Genomic DNA, 15,168 nt, shown 5'->3' with positions numbered 1-15,168 from the left:
ACCAAGAAATATCAAGTGAAATGGTGTAAGCAAGGATTTGCATTTACATCCCCTCACAGAGGCACTCCTGGGTGTTCATAGAAATGATTCAAAAAGTTCGAATTGAAGGTAGATTTATTCAATATATTCAATATTTTTCAATCAAAAAGGTTGGTAAGTTCATTGATATTGTCATCATATCATTGTTGTAGGTAACGAAAAAACATAAGACTCCAATGCATTTCGGGCTGCACGCCCTTTGTCAAGGAGAGCTACGAAAAAAGAGAAACAAGCCCGGGTCAGGGACAGGGGGAAAAAATAAACGGAAGCGGTGTTGGCCATTAACTGTTTAAAGGTGTCGATCAATATCGTGAGATGGTTGTGTGCCGATCAGAATTAACAAAGGTCGTGTTGGGGATTCAGTACAGGGTGCTTGGAAATAGTTATATAGTGCAATGTGAGCTGGGGTATATACAAAGCGTGTGCGAGACTAAAAAGACAGATAACGCTCAAAAAGTGAAACGGCGGTAGTTAAAAGGTACTATGTGCCGATAGCGTAAACATGATCCCCGGGTGGGAATCTGTAAGTGGAGGAGGATACATGAACCCACGGGCAAATATTTAGACAAGTACCTTCAACCCCTGGTTATCCAATCTTCCAGTTACATAAAAGACACTACCGAATTCCTCAACAAACTTGCTTTAGTTGAGATCAACAATGACGAACCATTGATTTTATATACAGCCGACGTCAGCTCACTATACACCTCCATACCCCACCAGGGAGGTATTGAAGCTGTTGAACAAGCCCTACTTGAGAGCAATATTGATCCTTTGATGCAAACATTCCTCATGGAACTTATGATCTATACGCTTTATCATAGCTATTTTCAAGAGAACGATAAGTGGTACCTTCAGCTTACCGGAATGGCGATGGGAAACTGTGCGGCTCCCACCTACACTAATATTTACATGGAAAACTTTGAAAAGGCACATATTTATGCAAATTCCACCTTTCATGACAAAATCAAAATGTATGTGCGATACATAGACGATCTCTTTATCCTGTGGGCTGACTCACAAGAATCGCTCATTACAGCTCTTACGGACCTCAACACCAAAGACCAACGCATCTGTCTTTCATGGCAGATAAGCGATACAGAAATTTCATTTCTTGATGTCCTCGTGAAAATCCATGACAAGAAAATCATCACCGACTTACACCGTAAAGCCACCGACCGCAACAACACACTGCATTATAACAGCTTCCACCAAGGGTCCCTCAAGAAGCACTTGCCCTTCTCACAAATGCTGCGTGTCAAACGGATAGTATCCGATGAAGACATTTACAACAATCGCATCAAGGAGATGCATCAACGTTTCCTAGATAGAGGTTACCCCAAAAACATCCTCAACGAGGCAGAAACACGTGTTGCCAACATCACCAGACAACAGAGTCTTTCTAAACACACTAAACCACCTAATGAACGCATGGTTCTTGTTTCAAATTTTCCACAGCCACCAACAAGTTTAAGAAAATCATTCTTAATCATTGGCCCATTCTTCAAGTGGAACCAGACTTTTGGAACATCTTTGACAGTCCTCCCTTGTTCGCTCACACACGTGGCAAGAACATCAAAGAGATTCTTTCCACGCAACCCACCATTCATCAAAATTTTAAAGGAACCCAACCATGCCAAAATTGTAATAACTGTAACTGTATCATCAGAGGAAATCAAATCAAACACCCCATGAAAGGAAACTCTATTAAACTACATGTAAATGCAACAATTGGAAAGGGGCGACCGAATCGGTCCCCCCAAACTTATGGCCGAGTGCCTCGATCCCCCCGGGAAGCCATGTTGGACGGGAGGCGCGTCTCAGCTGGTATGCCCGAAGCGGCGTAGCTGGGGCGCGCTCGTCCCCGCCCTAGAGTGGGCTGGCCTAGACACCGACGCAGCCAGCCACGCCCTCAGGGGCAGGCAGGGGCGGGTATACGCCCGCCCTGAAGACGGATAAAAAGGGACGCAAGACCAGAAGACATCCTCTTGTTCTTGTGCTCTGAAGCTGCACCTCCTCGCTGCACGTGAGCTCGGGACAGAACGAAGAGCCAATTTTGAGCGTTTTAATCTCTCTCTTTGTCTTTTAGATACTTCGTCGAAAGGATGCCCAAGAAAGGAGCAAAGGGAATGTCGACTGACCAGTTGGTTCGGGCACTCATGAAGGACATGTCCGAAATTAAGAAGCGGTTGGCGGAGCGAGACGGCGAGGAGGGATCGGGGCGTCCACCGGCCGGAGGGAAGCCAAAGAGGCCGAGAAGGGGGCCGGTCGGGGGAGACGTCCCGGTTCCCTGTTCTCCGCTCGAGGCGCCAGCCCCGGTACCGGCCCCGGTACCGGTTGAGGGGAATCCGATTCCCGTGATAGTCACCCCGACGTCTGCCGAAGATATGCCTCCCGAATTGGCGGCACAGTTAGCAGCATGGTTGGGGGACAGTAATGGGGGCGCCATGGCTACCGAAGCGCAAGCACTCATAAAGCAGTTGCGCGAGAAACGTGATGCAGCCAAGGTGCCCGCGCCGGATGCGGCGATAGACAAGCCACGAGGGACGGAAGCAGCGTCCGGTGCAGGTAAGCGGCCATTGCCGATTGCAAGGGATGAGTCAACACCCTCTCGTAGAGAAAGATTGGGGCAACATGTTCCTTTGCCAATAAAGGAAAAGATTTGGGCGGGGGAATACGTTAACATTTTCTCCCTGCTCGTTGATCACTATGAGGTCGAAACTGTTAAGGGTCAAAAGGATCTGATGCATCCGAGTGTTTGGCGCGCAAAAATGGCCGCCTTTAAGGTGAATGAAAATATTGGTAACTGGGGGAATGCTTGGGGAATTTTCACGGCAATTTTGGGGGAACGTAGGCCTGATTTGCTCCCTGAATTTCCAGTATATCAGTCACGAATTATGGGGTACTCGACATCACACCAAGGTAACCAATGGTTCTGTTATGATAACCTTTTCAGGAAAGCGATGGAGCATAACAAAAGTTTAACCTGGGACTGTTACGATTCTTTAACATGGAATAAGATGAAAGAGTCGGGAATGTTGAAAGTGCCATTGGTGGGGAGTGCTGTTAGTGAGTCCTCCCGCCAAAATGGGGGGACACCCTTTCGGTCGGGTACGGGTACAGACGATTACCCGAGACCCGCCGGCAATACAGGGAAAAGGGGGTTCTGTTTCAATTTCAACAGAAGCAAATGTACTAGGCCCCCAGGATCTTGTAAGTTCAAACACGAATGTAGTGGTTGTGGGGCACCCCATCCTGAGTCCTCGTGCAGAGCCAAATCGGGTGAAAATGGGGGTAGAGGAGGCGCTAAACAGGTCTAATATAGTCCGAGGGGCGCCTTTACCAACCCCGATTGATACCCTGGCGATGATTCCCTGGCTCAGCGAATACCCAGATCGTACTTCTGCTGGGGTGCTACGAAACGGTTTTTCATATGGTTTCCGCATCCCGGTGGGTAACTTTCAGGGTGTCGGGACGTGCAAAAATCAACTTTCCGTCTTGCAGCATACTACTGTAGTACAGGATAAGATCCGGAAAGAGGTTACCCGAGGTCGGGTTGCCGGCCCGTTTCCTGTCCCCCCGGTACCGAACTTTGTTTGTTCTCCTTTAGGGGTGGTCCCCAAGAAGGACCCGGGTGAGTTTCGATTGATTCACAATTTATCAGCCCCTCATGGCCTTTCTGTAAACGATGCAATTAATCCAGAAATGTGTTCGGTGCGGTACGCATCATTCGATGAGGCCGTAGCCATTTTGAATCGCCTGGGGCCCGGGACGCTGATGGCGAAATCAGATATCGAGTCAGCGTTCCGTTTGCTCCCGGTATACCCGGATGACCAACGTTTGTTGGGATTCATGTTTCAAGGTTTGTATTACATGGACAGGTGTATGCCAATGGGGTGCTCGATATCTTGTGCTTATTTCGAGAAATTCAGTAGTTTTCTGCAATGGGTTTACACGAAGAAAACAGGTTTTCGGAATGTGATGCATTACCTCGACGACTTTCTGTTCCTTGGGGCCGCTGGGGATGATGAATGTGCCCGGGCCTTGACTGAATTTTGTGTTTTGATGAATCAATTTGGCGTGCCGTTGGCACCAGGTAAAACTGTGGGTCCCACGACTTGCCTCGAGTTCCTCGGGATCGAGTTGGACTCTAGTGAGGGTTGTTTTCGTTTACCAGCTTCCAAAGTATCGAAATTCAAGACAGCCCTGCAAATGTGTATCACTGCATCTAAAGTTACGCTGCATCAATTGCAGCAATTGGTGGGGAAGTTGAATTTTGCCTTAAGGGTGATCCCGATGGCCCGCCCCTTCTCCCGTTCGATTGCACAGGCGATGGTCGGCCTAAAGGAGGGTCACCATCGCACGAGGTTATCGGCCGAGGTCCGCCAAGACATGCGTATTTGGTTAGCATTTTTGGCGGATTTCAATGGTCGAGTCGTCTGGAACAAACCGGCCTTGTCCTCTGAAGAGCTTGGTCTATGGACGGATTCAGCGGGAAGCATGGGTTTCGGCGCCATCTTCGGCACAAAATGGTCGGCACAAAAGTGGCCAACATGGTGGCACGATGTGGGGCTGACGAGTAATATTGCTTTCCTTGAGCTGTTTCCTATTTTGGTGGCCCTCAGATCCTGGCCCGATGGATTCAAAAATCATTCTGTCATATTTTGGTCGGACAATATGACCGTTGTAGAATGCATTAATAGTCAGGCAGCACGTTGTAAAATGATTTTGAGGCTGCTTAAAGAAATTGTCTTACTGTGTATGCAACTGAACGTGGTATTCAGAGCAAAACATGTCCCGGGGGTGATGAATCAGGCTGCTGATGCACTGTCTCGTTTTCAAATGCAGGCTTTCTCGGGTTTCCTTCCCTCAGCGGACCCCGAGCCAGCACCCTTTCCCGAAGCTCTCTGGTCTCTCGGTGCCCCGAACTTCGTTACCTCGTGGGAGAGAGTCTAGCACCAAGGACGAGGAAGGCATACGAAGGGGCGTTTCGGGCTTATTTGGCCTTTTTGGGGACTGAGAGAGGGGGACTTTGGGGGCATGAGGATTGGGTAGTACATTTTCTGATGTCCTTGCGTAAGGCTGGGAAGTCGGTGGCTACAGCCCAGAGGCATCGTGCTGCCATCTCCTTTGTTGCCAGGGCTCATAATATCCAGGACCCGACAGCGTCTTTTGCTGTACAGAAAGCGCTGCGTGGGTGGCAACGCCTTGAGGGTCGCAGAGTAGACGAGAGGCGCCCGATAGGTCTGGATAGGTTGTCCCAGTTGCTGGCCACACTCCCCGACATATGCTCGTCTCAGTTCGAGGCCTGTTTGTTCCGAGCCGCTTTTACGCTTGCATTTCACGGGGCTATGAGGATAAGTGAGCTGGTGGCAAGGAGCAAGCGGGATGTGGCGGGGGGTTTGTGCCGGGAACACGTTCAGATCAGGGGTGAGACTATGACGGTATCCTTTGTCAAGTCAAAAACCGATCAAAGTGGGGTGGGAGACTGCATAGTCATTCGCAGGATTCCAGGGTCCTCCATGTGTCCGGTGAGGTGTTTAGAGGATTACCTAGCACAAAGGGTGGCATCATGGGGGGGGACAATGTTGAGACACGCGGACGCCACCCCACTGACAAAGTTTCAGTTTCAGCGGGTGCTCGCGATGTCAATTACCGCAGCAGGCTTGGACCCGGGTGAGTTTGGGACCCATTCCTTTCGGATAGGGGCTGCCACTGAAGCTGCAGCCAGGGGTCTTAATGTGGAACAAGTAAAACGAGTGGGGCGTTGGTCCTCCAATTGTTATAAGAGGTATGTGCGGTTGCACATGTTGTGAAGCTGTAGCAATGTACTCACGCTTCTTGTCTTTTGTTTGGTTTTCAGTTACGCAAGCCTTCGAGGCGGGGCGGACTATGCAGTCGACCCAACACCGGGCCAGCGGTCAGACATCACCGGCTGTGAGAAAGGAGGTGTGGGTCGTGGGCCACTCATACGTGAGGCGTGCCGCAGACGTATTCAAAGCAGGTGACATGATTCACGTAGCTGGGGAATACGGGTACAGGATGTCCTTCTACGGAAGGGGCGGTCTCTGTATTGACCAGTTTCAAGCTTACTTTGAGGGTTTGTTAGGGCGGATGAGGTCACCGCCGTCTATAGTCATAGTACATTTAGGGGGCAATGATTTGGTCACCACCGGTAGACGACTTCTCCTGGAGGCAATGCTTTCCACCGTAAGTTGGTTGGCGAGGAAAGTTCCGGGGTGCATAATTGCGTGGTCTCATATGATCCCACGAAAAGTGTGGCGGGGGGCTATTTCGATCCCGGCTTTGAACCATTCTGTTAGGAAACTTAATAACAAAATGAGTAGGTTGTTCCGTTCCAGGACATTGCATTCTATCTCGCACGGTTGTATTAATGATGACAGTATGTATATGGGGGATGGTGTGCATTTGTCTCGGGTGGGAAATGAGTTACTCATAGGAGACTTCTTAGCATGGTTAAAAACGTTGGAACATGACCTTTAGCTAGGAGTTTGGTGGGGGGCCCGGATAGCCGGTCAACTATCCGGGCCTGTGGCGGTAAGGTCATGATCGGTGAGCACTAATTAGTAGATCCCTATGAGTGGGCGTCACCCAACACGGATGGGAGCGCTCGGGAGAGGTGGCCATTGGCCCCTCAATGGGGAGGCGGTCCCTTCTAAGGATGGGTCGCCGGAAGTAAAGGAAAGGCGGTCAAGGCCCCTTCCTTTGTAGGAGGGGTTACAGCCCCCTCCTGGGGAATTTCCCGGGGCCAGTGACATCTGCGACGGCAGATGCGGTAAGTTGTGTGGGGTTGGGATAAGGGCCACGATACCTTCTAGATACCTCACACGAGTATTCGAACGACCTTTAACTGGCGTCGAGTTTTAGGTGCCCCCGTCAAGTCAAGGGAAATTGGTAGTAGTTGCACTTGAGGTACGCCTCCGTGCTGTCGCCCATCCCAAGTGGGAGGGGTAAGTCCGGTTAGGGATCTTGACACCGGTTATGACCTTGCCGTTGGCCCTTAAACGTTAGGTTGTACAATTTCAATATGTCAAGAAATGTTTTGTAGGTTGCTAGTTCGGCTAGGAGAACCTCTGTATTAGAGAATCTGTTAAGGTTAGCCAAACATCGCAATATGGTAATGAAATTGTACATAACATGAAACGTTTAATGTTTTAATTTTGTTTTAATAAATACGGCCGGGATGGTCACTCCATCCCACTTCCAAAAACTTCAAGAACTGTTTCCGGTTTCACTCCTTTTGGGGATTGTGTTGAGAGGGGGTGGCGGGTATCTCGGCTATATGGAAAGGGGCGACCGAATCGGTCCCCCCGAACTTATGGCCGAGTGCCTCGATCCCCCCGGGAAGCCATGTTGGGCGGGAGGCGCGTCTCAGCTGGTATGCCCGAAGCGGCGTAGCTGGGGCGCGCTCGTCCCCGCCCTAGAGTGGGCTGGCCTAGACACCGACGCAGCCAGCCACGCCCTCAGGGGCAGGCAGGGGCGGGTATACGCCCGCCCTGAAGACGGATAAAAAGGGACGCAAGACCAGAAGACATCCTCTTGTTCTTGTGCTCTGAAGCTGCACCTCCTCGCTGCACGTGAGCTCGGGACAGAACGAAGAGCCAATTTTGACCCACCCACCAGCCCCTGAAGACAGCCAGTTGTGTATAATAAAGTTGATTAATTTTGTTTTGTTTTCGTTTCCAGGTTATAGTGCCATGTTGATTTTGAGTTAGTAAAGAATGTTCGTTTTGAGTATGTTTGCCATTAAAGATATTCAGTTAGTGTCGAATTTTGATGTATGCTCTTTCAGTCATAGTGGCCAATGTATTCTTAGGTTAATTTGCACTGTCGTATTTATTTTGGTAGGCGGTAAGGTCATGATCGGTGAGCACTAATTAGTAGATCCCTATGAGTGGGCGTCACCCAACACGGATGGGAGCGCTCGGGAGAGGTGGCCATTGGCCCCTCAATGGGGAGGCGGTCCCTTCTAAGGATGGGTCGCCGGAAGTAAAGGAAAGGCGGTCAAGGCCCCTTCCTTTGTAGGAGGGGTTACAGCCCCCTCCTGGGGAATTTCCCGGGGCCAGTGACATCTGCGACGGCAGATGCGGTAAGTTGTGTGGGGTTGGGATAAGGGCCACGATACCTTCTAGATACCTCACACGAGTATTCGAACGACCTTTAACTGGCGTCGAGTTTTAGGTGCCCCCGTCAAGTCAAGGGAAATTGGTAGTAGTTGCACTTGAGGTACGCCTCCGTGCTGTCGCCCATCCCAAGTGGGAGGGGTAAGTCCGGTTAGGGATCTTGACACCGGTTATGACCTTGCCGTTGGCCCTTAAACGTTAGGTTGTACAATTTCAATATGTCAAGAAATGTTTTGTAGGTTGCTAGTTCGGCTAGGAGAACCTCTGTATTAGAGAATCTGTTAAGGTTAGCCAAACATCGCAATATGGTAATGAAATTGTACATAACATGAAACGTTTAATGTTTTAATTTTGTTTTAATAAATACGGCCGGGATGGTCACTCCATCCCACTTCCAAAAACTTCAAGAACTGTTTCCGGTTTCACTCCTTTTGGGGATTGTGTTGAGAGGGGGTGGCGGGTATCTCGGCTATATGACTCTATGAACCTAATTTATGCCTTGAAATTATATGTCAGTAAAACCGAAAGAAAAATTAAAGTTCGTATCAACGAACACAAGTCTAACATTCGCACCAAACAGGAAAAATCTAACGTTGCGATACACTTCCAAGAGTCTCATCACACCATAGCACTATTGCAATTCACAGTGCTGGAATGTGTCATCCGCACCGAAGGGATTGACAATCGCAAATTGCTACTGCAAAAAGAACTGGAATGGATTTATCGCTTGCAGACCTTGAAGCCACATGGATTAAATGATTGCGTTGAATATAGCTGTTACCTATAATTGTGATTTGTTTATTATCCGCATTGCTCTTTATTAACGTTTACTCATTTTCGTTTATCTTTATGTATTTTCCATTCACAATCTATCCTGAGTTGTTTATGTCCCCTCTTTTTAGTCTCTTCACTCACCCATTCCAACATGGCCCCCACACCCGTTTCAGTAGTCCTTCCTTTATTCCCCTCACTTCCTGTTTACCATTAATCTCCACGCTCGGATGCTTCTCATCCAGACCGTCGCGTTATCAACTTGACCGCCACGGCTTGAACTATGAAGTAAGTACCTCCTCCACTTACAGATTCCCACCCGGGGATCATGTTTACGCTATCGGCACATAGTACCTTTTAACTACCGCCGTTTCACTTTTTGAGCGTTATCTGTCTTTTTAGTCTCGCACACGCTTTGTGTATACCCCAGCTCACATTGCACTATATAACTATTTCCCAGCACTCTGTACTGAATCCCCAACACAACCTTTGTTAATTCTGATCGGCACACAACCATCTCACGATATTGATCGACACCTTTAAACAGTTAATGGCCAACACCGCTTTCCCCCTGTCCCTGACCCGGGCTTGTTTCTCTTTTTTCGTAGCTCTCCTTGACAAAGGGCGTGCAGCCCGAAATGCATTGGAGTCCTATGTTTTGTCGTTACCTACAACAATGATATGATGACAATATCAATGAACTTACCAACCTTTTTGATTGAAAAATATTGAATATATTGAATAAATCTACCTTCAATTCGAACTTTTTGAATCATTTCTATGAACACCCAGGAGTGCCTCTGTGAGGGGATGTAAATGCAAATCCTTGCTTACACCATTTCACTTAATATCAAGGACTCAACATTTGCCCTGTTGTGTATGTTCGGTGAGCAATTGCTGAACCTGCATCTGCAACATCCAGTTTTGAGTCCCTTGTGCATTAGCTTCCTGCGTCTCTCTCCCTCTTAAGTATGTGTGGTAGCTATTCCATATGTTTTTTGGTCGACTGCATAGAGGGAGCAGGTCATTGTATGCCATGGATTGTGTATTGCAATAAGTCATGCCTCTATGCCACATTTCAATCGTGGAGACCGGGCCCCTGATCCAGCAAATTGCTACACAAATCCTGGCCAACAACAGCTGCATCGCTATTAGTTTGCGGTGTGGTTTCTCAATGTCTCTGGTATATCCCAGCAGGGCCATAAAAGGATCTGCCTCAAACGTAATTCCTGTTATATGCTCCATTTTTTGAAAAATGGCCTCCCAAAAAGACAACCCTTTGGGGCAAAGCCAGACCACATGTATGAAATTGGTTAGTGGGTATGCACATCTAGGGAACTCTGCCGAACGCAGGAGCCTGAACTTGTGTAACCGCTCTGGAGTGTAGTAATCCCTGCTAATGTAGATGAATTGTATTAGCCTGTGCCAAACATTTTGTAACACAGCCTTTGTCTTTTCGCCGCAATATTTCCAGCTTTTGTCATCAATGATTCTTCCTAGCTCTCTTTGCCAGTCTTGCCTGGCTTTTGTCATAAGCATTCTGCATACTTCCTGAGCCGCTGAGTAGAGCCTGGTGATTAGTTTGTGAGGCTCACTCTATTTTAGTATAGTAGCAGTAGTATAGTAGTTAATGCAGGCATGTCTATGGGCTCTAGCATGTCTTCTCCTAGCCTGTACCTCAGAGCTAGCCTGAGTCTGTGGAAATGAAAACATGTCATATTCATTGTGGCCTCAATGTCAGTTACTATCTCCTCCCAACTTTTCTCCGTAGCCTCCTTGAATAAATCTCCCATGTTTGTAACATTTAGCATCTTGAAGGTCACAGCCATCTCCTGTTCCTGCCCAATCCTAAAGCACGAACACCAATTTATCGGAATAAATGGGGAGTACAGAAAAGTACCTACCTGTTTTTCAAGGAGGCTCCACCAAGTGTATGTGGTGGTGCTCAAAGTGTCGAAACAACCATAGTGCTTCTTCGGTGGGGAGAATAGTCTTTGGGGAAGAGTCCCAGGCACAGCCGCAACTCCTTCTATGTCGAGGTATGGGAGTTCAGGAGGTCCATGGAACCAGTAGTGTGCAAAGGAACTTTGTGCCGCTTCATATTCAATCTCAAAGTCTGGGGCGGCGAGTCCTCCCATGTCATAAGGCAAGGTGAGTGTCTCCCATTTCGCTCGCAGCTGCGTACCAGCCCATGGCAATTTTATTAAGGTAGAGCACAATGCTGCAAAAAATTATTTAATCAACAGAATAGGGATGTTTTGAAATAAAAACATGAATCTAGGTATAACAACCATTTTAATGATGGCTATACGTTCCGCCAGTGTTTTTTTCTATATTGTGCATTGCCTCCCCATAATTATCTCTGATTACTAGATCCGTATGCATTCGTATACCCAGATTCCTAACTGAATCTGTTGACCAATTTAATGGAAACTCATGGGGATCTGCCGCATAGCTAGGGTGATGGGAAAGATAATGGATTTTCCCCAGTTGACGCAGAGGCCAGGTAGCACCCATACTGTTCCACCTCCCTGAGAAATAGAGCAAGCTTCTTATCCGGGTCACAAATACATAGAAGCGTGTCATCCGCATATGCAGAGGCAATGAGATTATATCCATGGACGCGAATAAACTCTGGACTATTGTATTCCTGTATAGTACTCACCAGAGGTTCAGCCACCAGGGCATATTGTAAAGGCGAAAGGGGGCATGCTGGACTTGTACCTCTTGTTATCTATAATTGCGAAGATACTGCATCCCAAACTCACACTCTGGCGACGGCGCTATTATACATGATATTAACTAACGCCAAGAATGTATTGCCTACTCAGATGTGGCAAAGCATGGAGCACATAAAGGCCCATTTGACGGAGTAGAAGGCCTTCTCCGCATCTAGAAAGACCACGGCAGCCTTTACTTCTGGGTTGATCTGCTGTGTAGTTGCAAGGAGAGTGTAGAGGTAGGAGGTGATGTTTCGCCCTGGGACAAATCCAAACTGCTCCTGTTTGATCACTTTGGGTAACAGTGTAGATATTCTGTTGGCTAGGATTTAAGCATATAACTTGGTATCCACATTTAATAGGGAAAGGGATCTGAAGGAAGCACATTCCGAGGGGTCCTTACCTGGCTTCAGTAGTGTGACAATCATTGCTTCACACATGTTAGGGGGCCTGATACCTGTTGTCGCCACCTCCTCAAAGAGAGTCACAAAGTGTGGTATGAGGAGATCCTAGAATGCCTCATAGAGTGACTGTTAGACCATCAGACCCCAGAGCCTTGCCAGCTTGCATGCCTGCCACTGCTTGTCTGACTTAGTCTAAGCTTAAAGGGCCCATCAAATGATCCCTATGTTCGTTAGTAAGCCATGGCATGGCAATGTGCTTAATGTATTCTTTCATTGCTTCATCATCTGCCAAAATTCTGGTTGTGTACAAATTTGTGTAGTATTGATGGAATCTTAGACCCGGGCCGTAGCGTACTTCCCAATAGGGAGCACCTCACTGTCAGCAGTCTCATGGAAGTCAATATGGCTGAGATACCCGCCACCCCCTCTCAACACAATCCCACAAGGAGGGAAACCGGAAACAGTTCTTTAAGTTTTTGGATGTGGGAGGGAGTGACCCTCCCGCGGCCGTATTTATTAAAACAAAAAATTAAACATTAAACGTTTCATATTATGTACAATTTCATTATCACATTGCGATGTTTGGCTAATCTTAACATATTTTCTAATACAGAGGTTCTCCTAGCCGAACTAGCATCCTACAAAAACATTCTCTATAAACACTGAAATTGTACATCCTAACGTTTAAGGGCCAACGGCAAGGTCATAACCGGTGTCAAGATCCCTAACCAGACTTACCCCTCCCACTTGGGAAGGGCGACAGCACAGAGGCTTACCTCAAGTGCAACTACTAACAATTTCCCTTGACTTGTCGGGGGCACTTAAGACTCGACGCCATTTAAAGGTCGTTCGAATACTTGTGTGTGGTATCTAGAAGGTATCGTGGACCTCCCCCCACCCCACACAACTTACCGCATCTGCCGTCGCAGATGACCCTGGCCCCGGGAAATTCCTCAGGAGGGGGCTGTAACCCCTCCTACACAGGAAGGGGCCTTGACCGCCTTTCCTTAACTTCCGGCGACCCGCCCTTAGACGGGACCGCCTCCCCATTGAGGGGCCAATGGCCACCTCCCCCGAGCGCTCCCATCCGTGTTGGGTGACGCCCACTCATAGGGATCTACCAATTAGTGCTCACCGATCATGACCTTACCGCCTACCAAAAAATAAATACGACAATTCGAACTTATGAAAACATTGGTCGCTACGACCGAAAGAGCATGCTTAAAAGCAACAATACATCAAGTCCTTTTAATCGTAACAACCTAACGATATTCACCATACTTTATTATGATAAACCACAAAACTGATACTTTCACAACCTGTAAACGAAAAGAAAGAACATACTTAGAAAATTCACTTTAATGCACAACAACTTGCTGTCCTCAGGGGCTGGTGGGTGGGTCAAAATTGGCTCTTCGTTCTGTCCCGAGCTCACGTGTGGCGAGGAGGTGCAGCTTCGGAGCACAAGAACAAGAGGACGTCTTCAGGCCTTGCGTCTCCTTTTATCCATCTTCAGGGCGGGCGTAAACCCGCCCCTGCCCGTCCCGGAGGCGGGTCTGGTTACGTCGGTGTCTAGGCCAGCCCACTCTAGGGCGGGGACAAGCGCGCCCCGGCTACGCCGCTTCGGGCATACCAGCCGAGACGCGCCTCCCGCCACAAAATGGCTTCCCGGGGGGATCGAGGCACTCCGCCATACGTTCGGGGGGACCGAGTGGTCGCCCCTTTCCATATGGCTGAGATACCCGCCACCCCCTCTCAACACAATCCCACAAGGAGGGAAACCGGAAACAGTTCTTTAAGTTTTTGGATGTGGGAGGGAGTGACCCTCCCGCGGCCGTATTTATTAAAACAAAAAATTAAACATTAAACGTTTCATATTATGTACAATTTCATTATCACATTGCGATGTTTGGCTAATCTTAACATATTTTCTAATACAGAGGTTCTCCTAGCCGAACTAGCATCCTACAAAAACATTCTCTATAAACACTGAAATTGTACATCCTAACGTTTAAGGGCCAACGGCAAGGTCATAACCGGTGTCAAGATCCCTAACCAGACTTACCCCTCCCACTTGGGAAGGGCGACAGCACAGAGGCTTACCTCAAGTGCAACTACTAACAATTTCCCTTGACTTGTCGGGGGCACTTAAGACTCGACGCCATTTAAAGGTCGTTCGAATACTTGTGTGTGGTATCTAGAAGGTATCGTGGACCTCCCCCCACCCCACACAACTTACCGCATCTGCCGTCGCAGATGACCCTGGCCCCGGGAAATTCCTCAGGAGGGGGCTGTAACCCCTCCTACACAGGAAGGGGCCTTGACCGCCTTTCCTTAACTTCCGGCGACCCGCCCTTAGACGGGACCGCCTCCCCATTGAGGGGCCAATGGCCACCTCCCCCGAGCGCTCCCATCCGTGTTGGGTGACGCCCACTCATAGGGATCTACCAATTAGTGCTCACCGATCATGACCTTACCGCCACAGGTCCGGATAGTTGACCGGCTATCCGGACCCCCCACCAAACTCCTACCTAAAGGTCATGTTTTAACGATTTTAACCAAGCTAGGAAGTCACCTATGAGTAACTCATTGCCCACCCTCGACAAATGCACACCATCCCCCAAATACATACTATCATCATTAATACAACTATGCGAGATCGAATGCAATGTCTTGGAACGGAACAACCTACTCACTTTGTTATTTAATTTCTTAACGGAATGATTCAAAGCAGGGACCGAGATAGCCCCCCGCCACACTTTTCGTGGGATCATATGAGACCACGCAATTATACACCCCGGAACTCTCCTTGCTAACCAACTTACCGTGGAAAGCATAGCCTCCAGGAGAAGTCGTCTACCGGTGGTAACTAAGTCGTTGCCCCCCAAATGTACTATGACTATGGACGGCGGTGACCTCATCCGCTCTAACAAACCCTCAAAGAATGCCTGAAACTGGTCAATACAGAGACCGCCCCTTCCGTAGAAGGACACTCTGTACCCGTATTCCCCAGGTACGTGAATCATATCACCTGCTTTGAATACGTCTGCGGCCCGTCTCACGTATGAGTGGCCTACGACCCACACCTCC

The sequence above is a fragment of the Lissotriton vulgaris genome, chromosome 6 (assembly GCF_964263255.1).
Source record: "Lissotriton vulgaris chromosome 6, aLisVul1.2, whole genome shotgun sequence".
NCBI lineage: Eukaryota > Metazoa > Chordata > Amphibia > Caudata > Salamandridae > Lissotriton > Lissotriton vulgaris.
The sequence above is the reverse complement of the archived record's forward strand: the minus strand, read 5'-3'. Positions refer to the sequence as shown.